This window comes from Halichoeres trimaculatus, unplaced genomic scaffold (assembly GCF_033239565.1).
Source record: "Halichoeres trimaculatus isolate MK-OKI-2021-1 unplaced genomic scaffold, fHalTri1.1 fHalTri1_scaffold_5, whole genome shotgun sequence".
Lineage (NCBI taxonomy): Eukaryota > Metazoa > Chordata > Actinopteri > Labriformes > Labridae > Halichoeres > Halichoeres trimaculatus.
This window is the reverse complement of record NW_027437183.1, coordinates 18,811,753-18,834,902: the sequence shown is the minus strand read 5'-3', so window position 1 is coordinate 18,834,902 and position 23,150 is coordinate 18,811,753.

The window sequence follows — 23,150 nt, the reverse complement described above, 5'->3', positions numbered from 1 at the left end:
GTAGCACAAGCATGAAAAGAAAAATAAGAGACGTCAAATAACTTATGTTCAACATAATACTAAATTTAAAAAAAAAAAACTTTTTGTGCTTTTCTTTTCAGGAAGCTTTTTACTGTTCTTTAGTGTCCCATAAAAGCTTAACACGATAAACACACACACACACACACACACACACACACACACACACACACACACACACACACACAAACAAACAAAAAGAAAGCCGGATTTTTTTTTTTTCTTTTTTTTCCTACACTGGTGTTTAATTCAGCTGCTGTCTCTTGTGTCTTTCCTCTGACTGGCCAGCCCTCCTGAAGTCTGTAGAGGGCAGAGCGATGGGCAGCCCTTGGTTTGAATGGTATGTAGCAGTTTGACAATTTGCAAATATCTAGCATGGAAAAGCATGCAAAGCATGGTAAAAACCAAATTTGAAAAAAATCTCCCATGAGGTTTTTTTTTCAGAATTTTTAATTGCGAAGTTTAATGCAAAAGTAATGGAAACACCTTTTTGGCAAAAACATGTCACTGGATGTGAAATAACAACCACCTCCTTTACCTCTTTGGCCATGATCTTTTCTCAGAAGTCTGTGGTACATGACCACTGCCACACATACCGACTCTGGCGTTCATATTGCTATTAATTGTGTGTGCACATGTTTTCAATGCAGGTGTTGGTGTTTTCATCTGAAAGTAGTGAAGGTATCAGGAAGGCTGTGAGCGTGTCAGAGTGCACCAGGAGGGAGGTGTGTACGAGTGTGTGAGTGGGAGAGCAGGTGAATTGGAGATGATGATTTTCATTGAATGTTTTGTTCCTGCCTGTTCTGAGCTGGTGTTATCACAGCCAAGAGTTTAACCAGTGAATAAGAAAAAAAAAAAAAAAGTTTACGAGTTGGCATCATCATCAGTGCAGCGTACAGACAGGCGTTACATGTTATTTCACTTAAGTGGTGCGCAATTCTAGTTGTAACACTCGTAAGGCACAAATGTACTTTATTGAAACTTCAGAAATATTGACTTTATCTTGTGAAAGGGTGCAATGGAAGTGCAGCTATTGACACAGAAAAGGAAATAGCTCAGAACGACTGTATCATAGACATTTGCATTGTTTTTCTCAGGCTGAGCTCCTTTGTTTGATGAACTTTGGGCTGTTTCTTTTTTTAAATCCCACTCTGACTATGTGCATACTTTATGCTCGATAATAAAAGCTATGAAGAGAACTAAAAAACCAGAAAACAACAGAACTCATCTCTTTCTGAAGGACAAATGTCCTGAAAGGCCATCCTCCCTGCGTCTGTCCGAAAACTGTCAATCAGGCTGTTCCACATTTCAGCGCCAAATCGCATTACTCAATCAGCATCAAGCCATCCAAAAGATTGTTTTGTATTTACTGATTCTCCCTTTCAGATGAGATTCTGGTCAGTTTTACAAAAGTTAGCAGAAAGACACCAAAAGTAAAAGTAAGACCAAAGTTTCATGAGTCATGTTCACACAAAACTTTCTAACTCAAAGACTGTGAAATGTCAGGAACACCCAACAAAGTGCTGCTGATGAAATGATAATGAGGAGCTATTAAATTAGATTTTATAATGGAAAGCAATGAAACAAGTTATCAATGAAAAACACAAATGTGGCTTATTAGACAATATTACCCTTTCATTTCAACTGTCTCCTTTAAATGTCAGTGTCACAGTTCTTGGGTAATAAATAAATTCAGAGGGGAATCTCCTGCAGATTGGTTATGTCATGTCACGCCATGTCCTAACAGCATGAGACAACCCTGGTGTTAACACGAACACAGTCACAACACATCAGACATGAACAAGGATGCTATGAATCCAATTATATCTTGTCTTTATGAATTTATACCAACAAGCTCATTGGGTCAGTAAGAAGATTCTCACTTAACACTCCCAGCACTGTGGTGGTCCTTCTGCAGACTGATGACTCTTTAATTGGGTTTCTGGAGCAAAGCATGGGGTTTCATACAGGTATGTGCCAGCTGACCTGCATGAATTGACTCATTTATGAACATGTCTCCACAGGTGAAAGGAATAAAACTATCTATCACTTTGCAGTGAGCCACTTGAAGACTGACTGTAAATAGTGTTCCTTGGGTAATTTTCATGCACTGCAAAACCTGAAATCAAAGCAAGAGTCTATCTTATTTTCATGAAAAGTGAGCCACATTTAACCTGAAAAGTCACTAAAATTTCATATTCTAATATTTCAGAAGAAAAAAGAATACTTGGATTGCTTGTAAGAAAAAAAACTGCAAATGGGGTCATAAAAAATTGTTTGAGTTTACTGAAGTAAGCATAATGTCTTACTTTAATCAATCAAAATAAGACAGAAACTCTTTTATTTCACTTTTTGCAGTGTGCTGATCTTGTTCTTTTTGAACACTGTTGGGACCAGAGGCCTGTAGCTACTGCAAAACTTGATTTCCCCTTAGCGAAATAATTTCCATCTTAACCCTGGATTTTCCATCCTGCGACGCTGGTTCACTTCTTACTGGGATTAATCACCATGGTAACCTATCGGTTAACCTGGTCCTGTGCAGGTTGAGTTCTGGATTGGAGATCAGTGAGTATAAAGTACCACACCCAGACCAATCAGCTCTCTAGGAAAATGGTCTGCCCATTTTCAGTGGATCCTATCAAAGTTGGTGCACAGATTGTGAGAGAAGCGCTTAGGGGAGCAGGAGTTTTTTAGGGACAAATATAAGCTTTTTGATGTCTCCACTTGACATCCTGAACCAAAGATACAGATTTTTTTATCCGATGGACTGAGCTACATTTGTAAACTGACGGAGCCACATTACAAATGTTACACATCTAAAATAATGAGGAAATTATAGAATTCACAAATACTCGTGTCGTCATGGTGAGGAATTAATATTCCAACACTAACCACATGGGGGAGGGGGGCCTCTGAAGAACTCAGTGGAAAATATAAACCAAAGGCGGCACACTGAGGAAGCTCTCTGGCCTTAATAGAGTGAAATTGAGTGATCAGAGCACTGTCCATTTATATTGTCCGATGAATTAATATTGTTTAATCTCATGAATTTGCAAATGAGTCTGCAATTTTCTGCCAGCAATTCATTCATAGCTTTTGCTCCAGCAACAGGGTTGCTTTTTTATCCTAGATGTGTTTGAGTTGTCCATATTTCTAAAAAACAATTGTTAGCTCCTCCAGGGTAAAGTAGGCTGCTCTGCAGGGTTTGCAAATGGTCAAATGCTGCAAACTCCACCCTTTTTATGTGAGCATGTATTGATTAAGAGCAGAACACCCTGGATTCACTTACTGAGTTGATATCCAGCCTTTAAGTTCCACTTACAAGGACTGTGAATGCCTCTCTGTTACTTGGGTTGACTCAACAAGAGATCACGGATGTGTTAATCCGACTTCATGGTACAATCCCCTGGTTTCAACTTGACGGCAGGCAAAGTTATTCTGGAATATAACTCCAAAAATGCTATTACAACTGTGGAAAATCTGATATGGGTCCATTTTCTACCACGTGTGCTTAACTGTAAATTCAACACACATTTCCCTTAGTTTAACTAAATGTTTTATTTGTTGTTTGTAGATAAACCTGAAACACATCTATACTTGTGAAAAACTTGACATTATAACTTCTGATTTGCTGATTTGATTCAAAACTCAACTGAAACAGTTTAGAGAAAACTCTGAGTTTGTGACCCAGCGGACTCCTGTCAGAGTGAGAAAAATACCTACAAAGGGAATCTGTAAGTTGTTTGTCTCAAGAAAGCTGTCAACAGTCTGGAAGCTCATGTTGTGGCAAAAGAGAAAAGTCTGTTGAGTCTGATTTTAACACAGCGCTTTAAAAAGCTCACAGTGTGAGTGTTACGAGCTGACTGGTTGCCAAGACAAGTTGTGAATTTCTTTGGACGTCATGGAGACGCTTTAGTGATAAAAGCGGGAAGAGATGGTAGCAAAGAGGCAGCTCCAGAGATCTGATGCTTTCAGAGATGAAATGCACACAAATTTATGATATCAACAACAAGAGGTCAGTGCCAAAACTGGAAGATGATAAAACAGCCCTTATATTTGCAGAGAAGAGCTGGAAGACTCCTGTGAGATAAGCTATGCTTCTTTAAAGTAGATTTTGTTTTCGCATTCAGGGATAACCCCCTCCTTTACAGTCCAGAACCTGGGTAGGGTATGTGAAATCCATGGTGTCAATCTCTGTAAGAAGTGAGGCAGGATACCCAGTTTTGTTCATATTGAAACATGATACAGCTTAATAAAACTCCCCATTTTCTGTTGTGACGAGGGCTGAGCCGCCATCAGGACGTTCTGGAGAGTCAGAAACTGGTAGCTGGCTGCCGTGGTTCAAAACAATCCAGATCGTTTCACTGACAGATGGTAACGCTAATTTTTGCACTGAACTAACAACCAGGAAGAAGTTAGAGAATAAACACAGAGCATAAGTGACAAATTTGTGAAACATAAACCTCCAGTGGAAGCATTATGTGATGTAACCATCATAAAAAAGGTGGTGTTAATGTTTTGCTAAGCAGCCAGCAAATATTAGAGCCACAAGCTGTGATTACCATCACTCTAAGTCAGATACCAATTACAAAATGAAATCAATCAATTACCCTTACTTAGCTAATTAAAGAGGGAGTATTCTGCTTCCTGGCCCTATGGGACCCCCCTAGTAGCTTAATCTGATTTAAATATGAGAAAAAATCCAAGTTTTTCTCCCACTGGAGTTTTCAAAAAGGCGTATTTCAGCCTCCGTCTTAAGCAGTTTGTTTAAGCTGCTGTCTCTTTAAGGATCCTCACTCAGCTAACTTCCTTCTCTCTGATTGGCCAGCCCTCTGAAGGACTTTATACGGTGGAGCTATGGGGAAACCTCGGTGTTTGAGGCCCACTCCTCCAACTTGCAATGAACTGTTGAGGGGATCCTTGCACGGCTTCAGCAGGTCTCATTCTTTTTTATAAAAAAAATATTTTGAGCTGGTATGAGCACCCAGCATTGTTACTTTATATCCATTTTGGAAAGGCCTTTTTTTTCTTTCCAAGTCCGATTATGTCCCTTGGTGGTGACACTTTTGTTATTTGAGAGTACTTCTGTTCAGTTTGTCACGTTGGATTTTACAGAGTCCAAAAGCCTCAAAGAGCATGTAAGGTTCAGATGTCAGTCATCCCTTTACCTCAGGAGGTTTATAAAGAAGCTGGAGTGTGGACGGCGTCATGCTGGTGTCCTTGTCCTTTCTGTTGTCCAGAAGCCTCCAGGTTGAGGTTCAGGCAGTTCAACCCAAAGATCAACGCTCCACATCCCTCTTTCATACTTCAGACAGTAACTGGAAATCAACTGTGCATAACAGTAAGAGTGGATCTCATTTTTTGACAAAGAGCCAAAAATGTAGGTGTTAGATTCAATGTAATCCCCCAAGATTACAGAAGAAGAGAGTGAAGTCTGGAGGCAGAACGTAAAACGGTAGGAGAGGAGGATAACATTAAGTGAAGGACTGTGGCTGGGAGTTAAACCAGCAGTTACTCCAACAAAAATTAAAGGCTCCACATTTGAGATGCACACCCTAACCTCTGATCTAAAGAGCTCCTTTACAGCTGTTTGTGTTAGCTTCGATTATTGGTCTACTCTGACACTTAACACTAGTCTTTTGGTGTCATTTGGTAGGTGAATTTATTTATGTACGTTAAGTTAAGATCAGACCTGATTGTTGATGTTGAAAAGAGAAGAATTTACTCTTTTCATAAAACGTGTTTGAAATGTTTTTTATATAACATAGATCACTCTCACTTCGCACCTTCTCATGCTCCCTTTCACCAGCTTATGCATAGTAAGAATAGTTTCACTTCAAAGGAGCTCTTAGACTTTTTAACTTTTTCATGCTCCACACTGAAATAACAAACTGTGATGAAGGACCTTAACTCGTTTCCTCTGGCCGTCTGTGTGGAAAGAAAAGCTGCGACTCTGTCTCCACTGCAGAAAAGCTGCGCTGTGTGTCTGGGCTCCTGCCGGGGACTCTGAAATATTCATGGTATAAATATTGCAAAGCTCTGCGTCTAATAAAAGCGCTGGTCTTTATTAACGAGGTGACTGAGGGATCCATTGATCAAGCTTTCTGTTTTATGTCATGAGGAGTTTCTCCTTCACCACTTCTCTCTTTGTCTCACATTCCTCCACTGAGAACGTCTCCCTTCCTCCTTTTCTCTCTGGCATTCAGTGACCCATTCTTTAATGCACACATTTAGCAGCTCTAGTGATGCTGATTCTCTGAAGACGTACTTGTCACTGTACATCTGTTTATTAGTGGATGGCCCTCTCTCACTCAGTTTTTATATGTCCCCTCTTCGCTCCATGATTTCTCTCTTGGCTGCTCCAGCAGCAGCACCGGCCTTGTTTTAATGGCAGCCCAATTAGCCGGCCTGTCTGAGGACAGCTGGAGTTTTTTGAGGAGCACTTAACATCAAAGATCAGAGATAGAGAGAGGAAGAGACATGCTGGGTGACGATGAGTTGCTGTTAACTCATTTCATCTCTGTAATAGAGAGGCAAAAGGAAAGTGAACTCTGACCTCTTCTTAGTGAACACCTAAAGTGTGTTAAAGAACCATTGGTGTCATAATCAATCCTCTTTTCTACAGAGTGCAGGTTTCGCTTTCAGCCCTTTTATTTAAACTCTCCATTGAAACACACACTACTCCGTGTCCTCATGTGGCAGTGGGTTTTTGCGGTGTGATCTGCATTATTGTATAATTTAATATATTTGTCAATGCTTCAGCAGTTCAGGGAAGTACTTCAAAACACTGAGACAAAAGCAGAGTCACAAGTGGCTCATAAATTGGAATATTTAATAGCAAATGTGTCAGATTTAATAGAAGTTTAATAATCCTTGCTTTAGGATTCAACAGAGGCAAATTAGAGAGATTATCTTACGATCTCTGCCCTGAATGTGCCACTCACAAACAATCATACTCACTGTCTGCTGAGGCCATTTGAGGTGAAACAAAAGTGAAGAAACTGTAAATAACTTTTTGAAAATTCTTGATATGCAGATCTTTTAATGTGCTTTTTAGACTGTGGAGCTCTTTTCACATGGAAACACTGAGGGACTGAAAACGCTGTGGTAAGCATGCCAGTCCTGTAGGTGGTGCTATAACTGTCTTGTCCAGAAGCGGCTTTTGGTAGATCTCCACCAAAGTAGAGTTGGGCTGATCATCAAAAATTCCACTCCAGAGGCAGTTTTCAAAAGTTTCAGTTGTCATCAAGATTCCACAACACACCAATACTTTTGCATTTCACCCTAAACCGTTGTCATATAAAGTGGCCCCAAAGACTTTGCAGTATTAGGGCATGTTTCCAAGACAACAGATTTTAGGGTGAAACGCAAAAGTTTTGTTGTGTTTCAGCCTCGCGTTTACACAGAAATAGCATTTCAGCCGATTCAAAACACAAACTTTTCAAAATGGCCTCCAGAGAGGAATTTTTTTGAAACGCTGCCGTCACCGTTGCCGAGAAAACAGTTAGACGGCGTTTTCAGTGGAAGCGCTGATATCCGACCCCGCTCTGCGTGCGGGCATACGACAGTACCACTGTTACTATCCTCACAAACTAACATGTTATGCATGTGCTGCTGAATCCACTGAATCTACTGTCTTTCAACAAAATGTGCATCTGTTGCTCCACTTCAGCACTTAGCATTTGCCAATATACACCAGATGATCAGCTCAACTCTACTTTGGTGCAGATCTCGCAACAGCGGCTTCTGGACAAGACAATTATAGCACCATCAACAGGTCTGGCAGGCTTAAAACCATGTTTTCAGTCCTTCAGCCCCCCCCCCCCCCCCCCCATTTCCCGTGTAAACGCAGATTTTTTTTCACTGGGTTTGTCATAAATGGTCTAGACCTCTTCCTGGGTTTGACTGTTTGATTGATGTTTGACTTTTAAATTGTTAATAAATTATAAATATGTCACTGTAGACATAGAGAACATTAAGCACCAGAGTACAGGAGAGTAACATTTTTGTTTGACTCTTTTTCACCTGCTTCTGATGGTTCCAAGCTCAGTGAAGGTTTTTGATGTTTGTTTAAATTTTCAGTTTCACTTAGGATTGACTTTGATTCATTTTGACAATGTTGGTTCATTTTTTTGTGCTTTCCTAAGTTTATTATAACTCCTGCCTACTCAACCTAACCACCGTTTTGCTGGTTTTTGGTAGAAGTTGAGATCACACATCATGTTATGTCTTGGTTTCCCGTTAACTGGGACCATTAAACAACAAATGATTTAATGAAAAACATGCTCATGGGCACAAATAGCAGAAATGCATTAGCTTTTTACACATTGTTGATGTTGATACAAAAATGACACTGTCCTGTCAAAGTGCTTTTCTGGGTGCACTGATGGAGGCATCATATGAAGGAAGTAAAACAGAGAAAACTGAAAGCACTATCTGGTTTAAATATTTTTGTTTAACTTTAGTGAGGAGTTTTTTCAGGGGGTTTGCAATTCCCTTTCCGGGGCTTAGTCCTTATATGTCCTTACATACCCTTTTAAGGGGTGGCTGAGACAACACAAACAAAAGCCCTGTTCCTCCAAACCCAAAGGCCTCAATAAGTTCAGCCTCTAAGTTTGAAACAAGTATACCCAAAAATGAAAATGATGTAGTGAGAAGTTCAGACCAGTGTCACCACAAGCAGCTACAACAGTGTTATCATAATGATGCATTGCTTCGCAAGTGTAAATTGAACAACAGTGTAAAGCTTACCTTTGGAATAATTTAGCCGTAAAAAGTGAGCTCAATGCCAGGGCTGTGATTTGGCTTACTTACTTGTCTCTCCTCTTCTCCCTTTTTTCTCTCTTCACTCTGATCCTGCCTCTTCAACATTGTCCCAACAGACTGTCTCCAACTTTTGGTTGTCCCATATTAAGTCTGTCAGAGATAAATTACCGTCATCAAGGGTAATGTAGAGTATTCATTATTAGCTTCTTCCCAGTTTGTACTACCCATCTGTCATATTGGGTTAAATAGGGAAGGCAGGATAGGTCAGGATACATGTTACCTCACAGCCACTGGGTCATTCCACATTTCTTGTCTCCAAAATTCTCCCACTAATTTCTTTAAACTCAATTTCTTCATCTATCCATATGAAATTAAAGAGGGAGTATTGCTCTTTTTTGCTTTAAACTGTCCCTCTAGTTTCCTTAGTGCAGCTTTACATGATTTACAGCAAAATAAATTTTAAAAATCCCTATTTTTATCACCCTGGTGTTTTAGAAAACCCTTATTTGGGCCTCAGTTGAAACTCTTAATTTCAGCTGCTTAGCCGATGTCTCTTTAAGGCTCCCCAATTCCACAAACTCCTTCCCCTTTGATTTGCCAGCCCTCTGAAGGCATGTAGGGGGCACAGCTACAGGCAGACCTTGGTGGTTGAGGCCCACCCTTCCAATGTGTCAATGTGTCATAAACCAGTCAGGTAATCCTAACCTGAGTGTCTCAGCAAGTCTTGAGAACATTTTGTGCTATTTTTCAGAAAAGATGTTTTTTTTTTTGTTTGTTTCAAACTGGTTTTAATTTACGGTGGCTGGTAGGTGTCAGGCAATTTGCAAAAGCCACACCACGAATGCAAAAGCAAACACATGAATGCAAAAGTAATAACACAAACACAGCTGTGGTTGTTTTTAAAAGTGCTCTATGAATAAAGTTGGTACTGCATGGTATGGTAAACTTATATGTAATGAGTTTACTCTGGAAATACTGTAAACAAACCAAATCATTCTAAATAAATGAAACTTATGGTCCAGTGTGACCATGATATCAGTTGTTTTTGTCTTCATGACACATTTTTGACAGACATGACTTCGGACAAACATATGATTATACCCCAGAGTGAATTTTAGTCCAGAAAGTACGGTACTTACTTTATTACTGAAAAATTACTGTTGTAAATAAATATTAAAGCAGACAGTGTTTCTAGCTAGATTTTTCAGTTTAGTTTTTATTTTTAAATAAACCTTTAACCTTCACAACTTTCATTAAATGCAATAATAAACTCCTCCATTTATTACTTTGTCTCAATAGTCTGCATATTTTTATATTTAAGGAGCACAACTGTTTCAGATTCAATACCTGATTTATGTTGTCTTTATTTGAGTGTGTTCAGAGGTAATTTATATTTAAAAAGTTTGTAAAATTAGTTCAAGTAAACTTTACCATGTCAACATCCACTTTAATCATATTAAACAAAATTATCCAACAACAAACTTATGGCTAGTGAAAATGCTGAGTGGTTAGTAACTCTGGGAAACCACTTGCCACAGTGGCTGGTGAGCAAAAAAGTTAATGTCAAGCCCTATTTGATATCCTTCACATTTCTTTTGTTTCTTCATCTACAGGTAATGTGTCATCTTATATCTAGCTTTATGAATCAGTCATGTAATACCTCTATCATTAGAGCTTTATTTATCATAGCTGAAGTTAAAAAGAAAACAATTATCTGTTAGGATAGCTGTCCTCTAAACTTCCTTTGTGTGTGGCTTTTGCATTCGTGTTGTGGTGTTTGCAAATGGGCTGACACCTACCAGCCACGCACAAATTAGATAAGTTAGTTTGTAATGAGTTCTTAACAACTTACCAACAAAATTCAATTTTAATGGCAGATATTTTGTTCTAAAACTCATGTTAAAAACCCAATAAGACACTGTGGCAATTTTGAAAAGTACTGTACAGCATGAAGTGTAAAGGAACTGTTTTGTTATTTTTCCAAGAAACCTAAGACATAAAGTTGAGAGAAAATGGAAAATGATATTTCAGCCATAAGATCAACAAAAAAAAAAAACAGAAATAATATGTAGCTGTTATATTTCACAACTGGAGCAGGATTCACATCAGGGCTAATTTAAAAAAAAGGGGGAAAAAAAAGAAAGAAAGAAAAAAAAAAGGATGCAAGCCTTTTATCAACAACAAAGAACAGAGCTGAAAAGATACAAAGCCAAGAGCAGCAGAACACCTCTGCTCACCTGTGAAACAACCTGGGAACAGCATGATGAGTGCAGTATGCACGGCTGCCCCCGGACCCGGCTCATTGGATTTTACTGATGTTACTGATAATGGCAGCTGAATGAACTGTGGAGCAGACAGAAAGATCTTGTCTGTGCTGTCACATATAATTAAGAAGTCCATTGGGAAGACAAGGTGGGAAATGTGGGCAAAATCAATCTGGTAATTTAAAGATCCATTCAGTCGATGCCTGTGTTTTTATGGAGCCTCTCTTTCTACAAATAATCAGAACAAATGCACTGTCCAAGAACAAAAGCCTCAGAGATACACGACTTCAGAGAGAGAGAATTAATTAAATTTGTAATAGATTGTGTAAATTAAATGGTTTAATTGTGTCTAGATGTCCATTTTCAATTACAAACTTGTCTGATCGTGATGTATGATTTTCTGTGCTCTTGGGACTTGCTCACTTCAGTCAAACAACAATGACGAAGAACTCTTCTTGAACTTTTCCGCTGTTTTGTGCTTTGTGGGCTCCTCCACCAGTGGCCATTTTCAGAGTGCTCTGTATTTCCCGTGGGAGCCATCTTTGTTAAGCTGAGTAGCTCCCTCTCATTTTCTGCAAGGCTCTGAATCATTTCTGTCAGCAGGTGAGTCCAGTTCTTCCATTCCAGTGACTGCAGGAGTAGTATATTCTGATAAAAGCATTATAAGAACACCAGTGCATCAATGACGGTGCTAAGAGCTGTTCTTACGTGGTTCTTTTTAAGAGGTTTGTCCTTTGGTAGAGGGTACATGAGTCAACCCAAAACTTTTCTTTTGAATCATAGTGGTTGATGTGAACATAACTCATAAATAGATCTCGTTGAATCTGACCTTTTATTGGCTGCCCTCACATTTCTGTGTGAATAAGTGGAACATGGCATTTTGTGAGTTGCTGCAATAAGCAGTGGTGTGGTCAAGTATCAAACCCTGAGTCAGAGTTCAATCAAGTAGAATTTGAGTCTACCTCAAGTCCTCATCACCTGAGCCAAAGAGAGTTACCTGAAACAGTGAAGGATCTTTTGCATGTGTAGGAAAAACTGTTATTTGATGAGAAGGCATAGAGAAGTAGTGCTCACTGCAGGTGTCTAATAGACAGGTGTCTAATTGAAAGGGTTAATAAATATCTCCGTTCCATTAAATTTATAACTTTATAGGTTTTTTTTTCCGATTTGGTCTGGCTTCACAGGGTTAGCATCTCAGTTGCTCCTTTGGGTGCATCCTGGTCCGATATCAGTTTAAGTTAAATTTTGTCCTTTATTCTGTTTAATACTATTTATGGTGCTTAAAAATGTCACTCTTCCTTGTATTAACAGTGGGATGTATTAAAACAAAAGTTGTGATTTATTGCACTTCCTCAAGCATCCTGGCAGGGGCTGTTGCTGAACAAGACAGCATGTAAACCTGCCTGAAAATTAACAAACTTACCAGCCCTGAACTGGAGCAGAAAAAATAATTGGCCCTATTTCTAAAAGAGTTAGAAAAAAAAAGGCGGCAACAAAAGTAAGTCTTACCTCCAATCACTCAGGAACCACCATGTCACTGGCATGCTTCATAATGACTGCTGATCTTCAAATCAGAGATAACATTTTTATGAGTCATTTGCAGCAGAAACTCTTTAAACCATCAAAAACCCTAAAAGTATATGAAACTGTGACAACATGTACCCTCGCACAGAGGACAGGTGTCTGAAGCTGCCTCCACTGGTATGTTTCTGTTTTGTCACGAACATCATTGACCAGAGAGTATTACATGATCTGAAAAGCTGTTTAGAGTCTGCATAATGTGTTTTGTTTTAATATTGACCGGATGATCTGTACTGTTTGCACTCCTGATGTCCAGTTCAGATTATTAGACTCCCTCTTCTGAGAGCAGTGTGTGGGAGCCCGTGCTAAGAGGTGCAGGAGCGCTCCCTGTGTGAACTGAAACACTAATTTGAATGGGCACAGGTTGGTTACACAGTGCACTGTGCTGCATGTTGCTCCCTGTGGGAATTGGGCTTTAGTCCTCCTCTTTATCTTCTGATGGGCAAATTAAGTAACAGATCTTTGAAATTAGGATTTCATTTGGACTCAAGTTTGTGTCCTGGACTTGAGCACGTCAAGACTGTAGCAAACTAGCTTGCTAGCAAGAACAGCCAGGCCAGCAGTAGAAGCACACATCAGCACTTTTAAATGAGAGGCAAAACTGTTAAACTCATTCTTGTTCTGATAAGTCAATCAGTTCACAGTGAGCTATTTGCAGTCATTATTTGTGTCTGTCCTTCAGTGAAGTGGGTGAAAGAAAAGTGACTAACCCTAACCCTAACACTGCAACAACAGTTTCAAATGTCAGCTCTGGTACAGACTTTTATGAATCAACAAAAGTTTTATCTGAGCAGATATTTTTCTCTTCTTAAGAATCCCTTTCAAAAATTCATTGTTGTCATAAAAAATTAAGTTACAGTGAAATTTCAAGGTGAAGACAAACATTTTAGACAGCTGTGTCTTTAGAGAGCTTAACCCAGCTTCATTTTGATGAAATGTAGAAAAAAGAAATAAAAGAAGAGTTTTGAAATAAATGTGGTAAATTCAAACAGTAGATTATAGATAAAGACCATGGGCAGAGCAACATGAGGAGCCGTTCTGTGGTTGACTGCACAAATCTTAGCTGATGGCTGTAAAATGTTCAATTTGCCAAGACGGAAACAGACGTTCCAGCACACAGTACATTACTACAAGCAGCTAGTGATTTATGAGCATGCAGGCTCCGTTTAGTATACACACTGGGCTTCTCAGAAAGGTGCACAGCAACAATATACGGCTGTATTCACACAATGCTTTGATCCCTCTCAACTTGGTTGCATTCAAACCAGTCTCATGGACCTCTAACCCAAAGTGGTCTCAGCTGTGTGGTTTTCAAAATATACAAACAGAATGAAGCACTCCTGCTGTGAAGCCCCGTGTTAAAAAAAACACTCAAGTGCCCTCTCCAACTAACAAGCAACCACTGCAGCCTAATTAGCAGCTCATTCTGTCTGACCCAGTAAATATATAGCAAAGTATGCACGGTCAAAACAACCCAGCTATAATCTGTTTCCCGTGTTCAAACAGAGAAATAAATTACAGAAGACACAGGTGTATGTGTGTGTTGATGATCACAGGATCACTTCTTTCCTGATCAATAAACACAGCCCCATAAAACATAAGATCCTGAAGCAGCTGCAGGGGGAGTCAAAGCTGAATTCAATATGTTATTGAGATGGCAGATGGTTTCTGGATGGAAAAGGCAATGACTTGCAGCTAGAAAATGAACATATAAAACTTCCCTTCAGGTTTTAGTTAGGGAATTTATTTGAAAGGTTGCACCTGGTACAGAGCTTTTTCTTTAAATTTTGCCTCTCCAGGTGAAATTCTCAGAGATGAAGCGCATTAAAAACAGCCTGAGATGCTTCATAATGACTGCTGATCTTCAAATCAGAGATAACATTTTTATGAGTCATTTGCAGCAGAAACTCTTTAAACCATCAAAAACCCTAAAAGTATATGAAACTGTTTTCTAACAAAAATGAAGATCTTTTTGTGAATTACTTTATTTGTAAAGCAAAAATAAGTACTGAAAAAAATATACTTCTTGTTCAAATTTAGTGGTGCTTTCACTCATTTTCCTCACACCTGGATAATTGGGAGAATTTTCCCTCTTGGTCTGGGTTGTTTGTACACAAGATGCAAAGAAATTGCACTGATACGAAATCACTAAAAAGAAGTGGTCTCAGTTTGCTCTCAGTTGAACCCTGGAGCATTGTTTTGGAGTGAAAATGTTATTGACTTAATTAATAGCTGCTTGACTCATCACACTCAAGTTGTAGGTGAAGATGTTAGCATTAAAAAACATTATTTATTGTTTCTGCTCAACATAGCAACTTCCTTAATCATGACAAGGCATCATTTTGTTTCAAAGTTTACTGGGTAACTTTAAAAAGTTCAGCATGCAGCCAATATGCAAGGCCATAGTTAACCTCTACTGTGGGAGAATGAGGCTGTAGCTCAATGGCACAAGGACAGACCTGTGATGGTTTCTGCTTTGGCCTGATTGCAACATCATCACAGCAATCGTCTTTTTTTATCATCTAACGTAAAACAAAACAAGGTATAAAAGTACCCTTAATGTTTTTGTTTGTTTGTGAGAGGATTTGTATCATCTTACATCCTGTGGAGGTGCTCTGGGTGAAACACCTCACTGCCAGCTAGCTGGAGCTATCATAGGGTTAATATGTCTCCAAAAAAATTACAAGTATAACAGACATTCAGCAAGCCAGTCATAATATCCAGCTACTAGATATGCAGCAAGAGAAACTGCAAGCTCATGTTGAACTGCTCTGGCAGACACATGTGGTTTCCCTCCTGTTTGAAGAGATATCCATCTGGCCTGGTTCAGGTTGGCCAAAACACCAAACACTCATCTGACGGGAGGCTGGTTTAGGAATCATTGAGGGGTTTCCAACCACCAAGACGGCTGCTGCTGATGTGGAACATCCTGGATCTGCTAGCGTGTCACACAGACAAACTGTGTGGTGGTTCATGCAACATGCAATGGTAAAAGAGAACTAGTAAATCATGACAAACGTTAATGTGTTTAACAGTGTGCTTTCTTACTAATCACCTGGTTGTATTTAATACTTGGTTCTGATCCCATTACATTTAGACAGGAACATTAATCAATCTAGAAGTACCATAATGTTTACTTTTTCACCCTGTCTTGTTAAAAATGTAAAGAAAACCTTAGTTTCTGATATCACTGATTAACATCAGGCAGGATACTGTTAATATTACTCTAATTTTATTTGGAGGGCATCAAACTTCAGATTAAAGGCTGACCAATTACAGAATCAATGTTAAGCTTCTGTTTCTATTCAGATACCTAGCTCCCAAGCCTCTGACTGATGAACATTATTACCACCAGCCCAGAACATTGGGAGTTTGCTGGTTCTTCTGTTTTGCTTATTGGAGACTGTGCATTGGATATTGAAGCTAGGTACTTAGCATAGCAGCTGACCACTTTGTAAGAGGTTTAGCAGTGGCAGCATTAAAATGCCTTTTTTTTTTATCTCTGTCCATGAAGAGTCTTTGCAATTGGAAATAAACTGACAGGTTGTAACCAAGCAACCTCTGGTCTGAAAATATTAGATAATGCAGAAGTGTTAAAATGTGCGGTTCTTCAAGTGTCCACTTGAGGCTGGCTCCGAAAATACTGGAAATCACATACACACCAAGCCAAAAAAGGCACACTTGGGTACATTCAATGTGACTTTTTTTTTTCTAACTCGACAGTTTAGAAGATATTTAGAAACTGAGCTCACCCAATCAGAGGCACAGCTCTGCTTATGTGACTGACAGGTACCCTATAGCTGTTAGTGTGGCGACTCAAAGCCCGCCCCATTCTCAGCTGAGCCTGCCGAATTGCTTCAGCTCTCGGTTTCAGAAACAGACAGGTGACGCTACATAGACAATGTCCATATATTTTACGATCTATGGTTGTAACCATTCTGAGGACAGCTGGCTCAATTTATGGTTTCCTTGCGCTGAGCCAAAGTCTTATCATATCATGACATTAGCCTAAAGATGATAAATACTCTGAGCTTCAAAGTATAGAAAGCTCCTTCCAGTCTATTCTCCATTCAACACAATAGCTTTTTTGTATAATGGCTTCTTAATTAGCCTTGAAGGGTAGCCTAGCTAAATACTGAATCATTTTTGAGGGTTTTGCTTGTTACAGTGAAGTAAGGCTTTGGCTTTAATGATAACTAAAAGAACTGCACAGTAACTCACATATAACTGTTCTGAATGCACAGATATGTGAAGTTGTGTAAACTTTGACAAAACAAGCTTCTTTTGCAGTCACTCTCTAAATAATAAAACAGGAACATTGGTTGCACATAAAAGCCTTATCAAGGTGTCACAGTCCACCTGTTAGCCACAGCAAACAGAGCAACATGATCCCCTCTTTGGAGTCGTGTTTGTGTCCACAGTCACAGTATTAACTCTGCTCCCCGCTAAACCCCAAGGAAAACAGATTGAACTCAGATTAGGTTTGGTTTGACTGTGATAAGTGAGACCCAAAAGGACCTCTTCCTCAAACTGCTGCATCAGAGTTTCTGCATTGCTACACAAACATTTCTTCACTAAGCATCTAAACTTTGCTCTTGGAAATATGTATATTTAAAGGGCCTAAAAATAATTTCTCAACCTACTCCTTACCAAGGAAAAGTGAATCCCTGAAGGAAACATTATACGCCCTTTAAGGTTACAGTAGTTTGAGTTATATTGCAAGGAGACATAAATTCGTACTACTGCTTTAAAGCAGTTTGGGCTCAGTGAGAAAAAAGGAGATGACATATTATTTATGTCTACCAATCAATCAAAGGGTGTAGCTATGATTTATGTGCCCATATGTGTTCCACTTGAAATAAATCAGATCTCAAAATGTCTTTCCGACTTTTAATGCTTATTTATTCTTCTCTGGTCGTAAATGTTTGCTTTTATGGGTAAATGGTTCGTTTTTTTTCGCAAAGTTTTCAAGGTTTCCATATAACATTAAGCATCAGGTCACAAAAGGCTAGAAATCAACATTTCATGGGTGTAATTCAAAAAGCTGGACATGAACTGATTTGGTTCTTGGATGTCTCCACTCTGAGCATCATTTTCACCTGATTGGCAACTAATTACCTTTCTAAAGCAGAATTCTTGGAACCAATCAAGTGTTGTCTGAGCAAAGCTAAGGCCTCTGCGAATGATTGTGAACACTTTGCTATATTTACTGTCTGCAATATACAACATCTCCCCAACACTTTTATTCCAATTTACAATCATGTAGCTATTGTAAATGGTCTAATTATCTTCAGTAGTAATCATGTGCTTGGATCCAAAGTAACGTACACTTCACCTAACCAGGTTTATCTACCACTAGAAGGTATAATTTCTTGGTACTAACACTGATCATATTGTCTGTGTCCTGTGAGTCTCAGTTTTACTCTGAAAAGCAAGTCACTCAAAGCTTCTCCCTAACAATATCTTCAGTGGTGGAAACAAAACAGTGATTTTGCTGAGTTTGACTTTGGTGTTTGACCCCATTTACACCTACAGCTTGCCAGCACGTGATTGATTTAAAGCTAATTCAACTGCAAATGTACTACATACACCGTAACACTAACCAATCTGAATCTCGAATATATATAACCAAAACACTTAGCAAACTCAGGCTTCAGAACACAGGACTCTCAGACGTGGTTTTCTTAATATTTTAGTAAACAGTCGGAGTCTATTAGGTGTGATTATCTACTGAGTACTCGCAGAACACATTTGATGTTGAGCAGTTTCCACTGCTTGATCTGAAACTTGTTTTCGATGCAGATAACAATAAGCTTTGGTGTTGACCAACTCAAGGGCCAGGCCTCAAAATGTGCCAGTGGTGGTCACTGCTGACGGAAAGGATAGTTTGTTACCTGAGTATTTGGTACTTTAGCCTGCTTTACAAGTTAACCCATAGATGACTCGTTATAAGAGGAGACCAGAACAAGATATGAAAAACAAAATGAATGTTAGCTGTTTTTCGGATCTTATGGCCCCCCATCACTTAGCATAAATAGTCGAAATAAAACCACAATCAGTTAAAAAACAAGCACTGGAGATCCAGATAAACAGAACAACAGATGGAAAAGTGTTAAGCCAACCACATACTGAGCTGTCACTTTCTGCACCTCTGCCTAAATAAGCTAACAACAAAACTTGTAAGAATGGAAGGACTTGAAAAATAGGACTACTGGTCTCTCTATCCCCAACTAAAACAATGAAACACGGTAACCTTAACATCAGTGTTGCCACAGTTACTTTGAAAAAGTAATCTGATTACTATTTACTGATTACTCCTTTGAAAAGTAACTTAGTTACTTTACTGACTACTTGATTTTAAAAGTAACTAAGTTAGATTACAAGTTACTTTGTTAGTTACTTTCAGCAGCTGCCGGCAACACCTGCAGCTGCATAATTTGGCAAAAATTGTACAATGCAATTAAAATGAATTATAATATGAGCCCACGTTTTGTTTTAAAGTAACATGCAGACATTGGTAAAACGTGTACTTTACAATTAAAAACAAAAATATTCATTTTACACATTTTGAGTTTCAAAATACAACTAACAAATACTTTTACAGTACCATTTTTGGTGCACTGCGCAATTTTTTATTTAAATTATTTTATCTTTCTTTTTTTTTCTCTTTTTTTCTGGTCTAGTTTGGTTTTTATCAGTTTCATTTTTCTTAAAGCTGTAGTCTATTGAACCTGTATTTGTGATACAGCAAGCAAAAATAAATGTTGCTGGAGTGCCTGCTCACATAATCCTCAGTACCCTGCTCGGGGCACCCCAGTCTAATAAGTCTGGGCACGCCCTTGCTTGCCACCGGGTACCCCATTGTAGCCTACATTATGTTGCTCTGCTCCTCAGCGGATGGATTAGTGCCAAACAGAGGGTTCAGCTCTTGGAATAGAGGGAGTTACAATGAAAGACGGGACTCACCTTTCCCCAGGTAAAAATCAAACAACTTCTCAAGCATTTATGGCCGCAGTGCGCAAATCTCTCTCGGATTAATTCCTAAATGTTTGAGTCAAATATCTTAAGCAAACTGCCAGTGCAGAGTGAACAACGGACCATAACATTATCATCTTTAGCTGACACAAACTCAAAACAGTGACTGTGTGTCCAGCAAGAAAATGAACATCTCTCCTCTCCCCCTCTCTTTACCTTTGTGTCACTGGCTGCTATTACTTGTGAGTTGTCCTCATGCTGAAAATGTGATGAACACGCGACTCCCGTCAATCCCTAAGACACAAGAAAAAAGCATTTAGATTTTTTTACGTGAAAAATGAAAAGAAAAGTAACCCACAGTGAGTTGAATAAGTAGCTTTAATCTCATTACTGGTTTGGTAATAGTAACACGTTAGATTACTCGCTACTGAAAGAGGTGGTGAAATCAGAGTAACGCGTTACTTAGTAGCACGTTACCGGCATCACTGCTGAACATACATGGTTGAAACAAACAAGAAGGAAGGGGACAAAGAAACTGATAATTAATCAAACAAGAGGAGAAAGATCACCTCACCATACCACAGCCCTGAAGTTTGCATGTCTGCCAACCACCCAATCTCCCCCACCTGGCTTCCCTAAGGTCTTGTACACAGGTAGCTCTGTATTTTCAAAAAACAAATACCCACCCCCCACAAATTCATTTTTAAAAATACTTTCTCCCACATGCACTGGGCCAATCCGCTGGTGAATGCGACTCAAAGCATGCCACACCACTACCTGGCAGTGTTTTTCAGGTGTGAAATCTGTGCCATCCAATTAGGATAACCTCCATCAGCTGTGACATTTGAGAACAAAAAATTCTGTTTCCCTGCGTTTACATGAAACTACGAAACTGGAGTTTTTCAAAATCTTCAGTGGCCGGAGTTTTAGGAAAACATTGTTTTCAGTGATGTAAAACTGGGCGCTGTTCTACGAAGCAAGTTCAGCCTAGCGAGATAGCTTGGAGCTACCTCGCTGAACTGAACGCGGTAGCCGGCGGTCTCGCTACACGGTTTCACGACGCTGGTTATCAACCTCATAGGTGGATCCAGCTAGGCAATGAGCGCGTGCACACATATAAGGTGGAGCCCGCTGCATCTGACCAATCGCGAACATGGAGCAGTCTGGAGTGTCAGAGCAGGCCGGAGACAGAAGGACCGCATACTTCACACAGGAGGAGCAGGAGGTGATCATGAGGAAGTATGACAAGCTGAAACATGTAATTAACGTTAAAAGCAACACCGTCGCCGCTGTTAAAGCACGGAAGGAATGCTGGCAGAAAATTGCTGACAGTCTAAATGCGTAAGTGTAGTGGTGTAGTGCAAAAAAAATCTTTTGTGCCATTATCATCCTGAAATAGCACTGTTCACCATGCACTTTTACTGTAAAATGCACCATACCTTATTTATTTCTTAGATGAATTTATTTATTTGTTCATTCCTATCGTGTTTACATTTTTTGTGATATGTAGCCCACATGAGCCCTACATGAATTCCTGTCACAATTTTAATATGGGCAATAAAATATTGTCATGGAACAGAAGTGTTGGCATTAAAGATCTTATTACAGCAATGAGAGTTCTTCATTCCCTTTAACTACCTGTAGAAAGTGTCATGTACTACCAACCCCTCCCCGGAAAACCGGTAACTTTCATAAAGGTGGTCATCCGAAAAAGAGAGTGGGTCGGGCTCCGATGTCCACGGGATCCTTTAAGAACGGACAAGCCTTTTTTCGTGAGGGCTCATTGGTCAGTGGGCGGGGTTTTTAAAGTCCGCGAGTTCAATCTAGAACCTAACCTGCCCCGGAGCAGGTTAGCCGTTCAGCGTGTGTTGCCATGGAGACTCGCCTCGCTGAGAAGTGATCCCGTGTCGTAGAACAGGGAATCCGGAACCTATCCTCAAAGCTACCTCGCTAGACAGTAATCCTGCTTCGTAGAACAGGGCCCTGGGGTTTTGTGTGGACGACAGGCTTAATCGTACAACAATATATGTGGTTTCCCAAATATCTGGCTACATGTGGACAAAGCCTAAATCCCCCTCCTCCTCCCTGATCACAGATTGATCTCAGGTGCACTACTGGTAGGGTAAAGAGAGCATCCAGAAATGCACAGGGGGAAAAGAACCAGGGCCGCTCGTAACTTTTGGACTGTTGAGCCTTTAAACTTTAATCATCATCCCCTAAAAAAGTTAATGCAAACAAAATCAGTTTTATTTTTTGGGATGTAAAGAAAAAAAAAAGAATAACAATAAAAACATCCGTGGCTGCACCTTTTTTTTTCATCTGTTTGGATTATGCTAATTGTGATGACGCCTTTTCATAAAATCAGTCCACACTATTCATTTATTTGTTTATTCAAAACTTTTTTTAAATTAAGTTTGAAAAGACAAATATTGCCAGAATCACATTAACGTAAGTAGTTTAAAACCTTGTTCTACTTATATAAATGCACTGTCTCATCACATTTACATTCTTTTAGAATTCAAATAAAACCCATTTTGTCTGATTTACATTAAATTAACTGCAGTGTGTAGCCTGAGATAATTTTAATTGCTCATTTTGACCTTTATTAAGTTAAAATGTGCAACATCAGTTTGACAGCAGGCCTCAGTATTTTCCATTAAACTCATTACTTATTTTGCATTCTGATTATTTTTTTATCATGTGAACCGGGAGAAGTGAGAGACTGACTGACAGACGGAGAGAAACACAATACAGCATTTGTGAGAGCCCACCGTGTTTCCTGAAACCTTGATAAAGTGCGAGGCTTGGCGTTTGGATACAGCCGTTAATTAGCTCTCCCTCCCTGGTGGAGTCTGCCTGATTGAGCGACTAATGGTTTGCTTTAAAGTGCTGAATGAACAAATGTGAGCGTGCCTGTATCAGCTGAGTGTGTGCATGTGTTTCAAAGTGCTTTGTTTGTTTTTCATATGGCTTCCTTCCTAATGTCTGTCTGTGTGTGTGTGTGTGTGTGTGTGTGTGTGTGTGTGTGTGTGTGTGTGTGTGTGTGTGTACTTGCTGATTAGAGTGTTTGTCTGTATCTGTGTCTATGAGTGTGGAGTCTGAAGCTACCGTGCATGTGTCAGCGTTTCTACACACTTGACTCACATTGTTTGTGAAGCCAGGGGGTTGGCACGCTGCACCTTGAGTGGAACAGACCTATGTTTTTATTTAATTGCTGGGAATCAGATTAGTTGTGAGTTTTTAAGGGGTGAGGCTGGGCCTGGCACTCCACTCTAATCATGAGCAAACATCCTCAGTGATTAGGCCTTTAAATCCGTGCCAGTGCTGCTTACAAAGCAGTGATGTCATTGTTTCTACTCATGAGCATCCTTAAACTTTGCACTTCTTTTGACCTGTGTATTATCTGCTATAATAAACCTCCTGAAAGTATAAGTTGTAATTTGTCCCAATAGTTCTAACCACTTACCACCTCTCATGGTAAAATCATCTAAAATATTCCAGGTGTCCTCTTCCTGAACTCTGAGCTACTTCAAAGATGCCAGGACA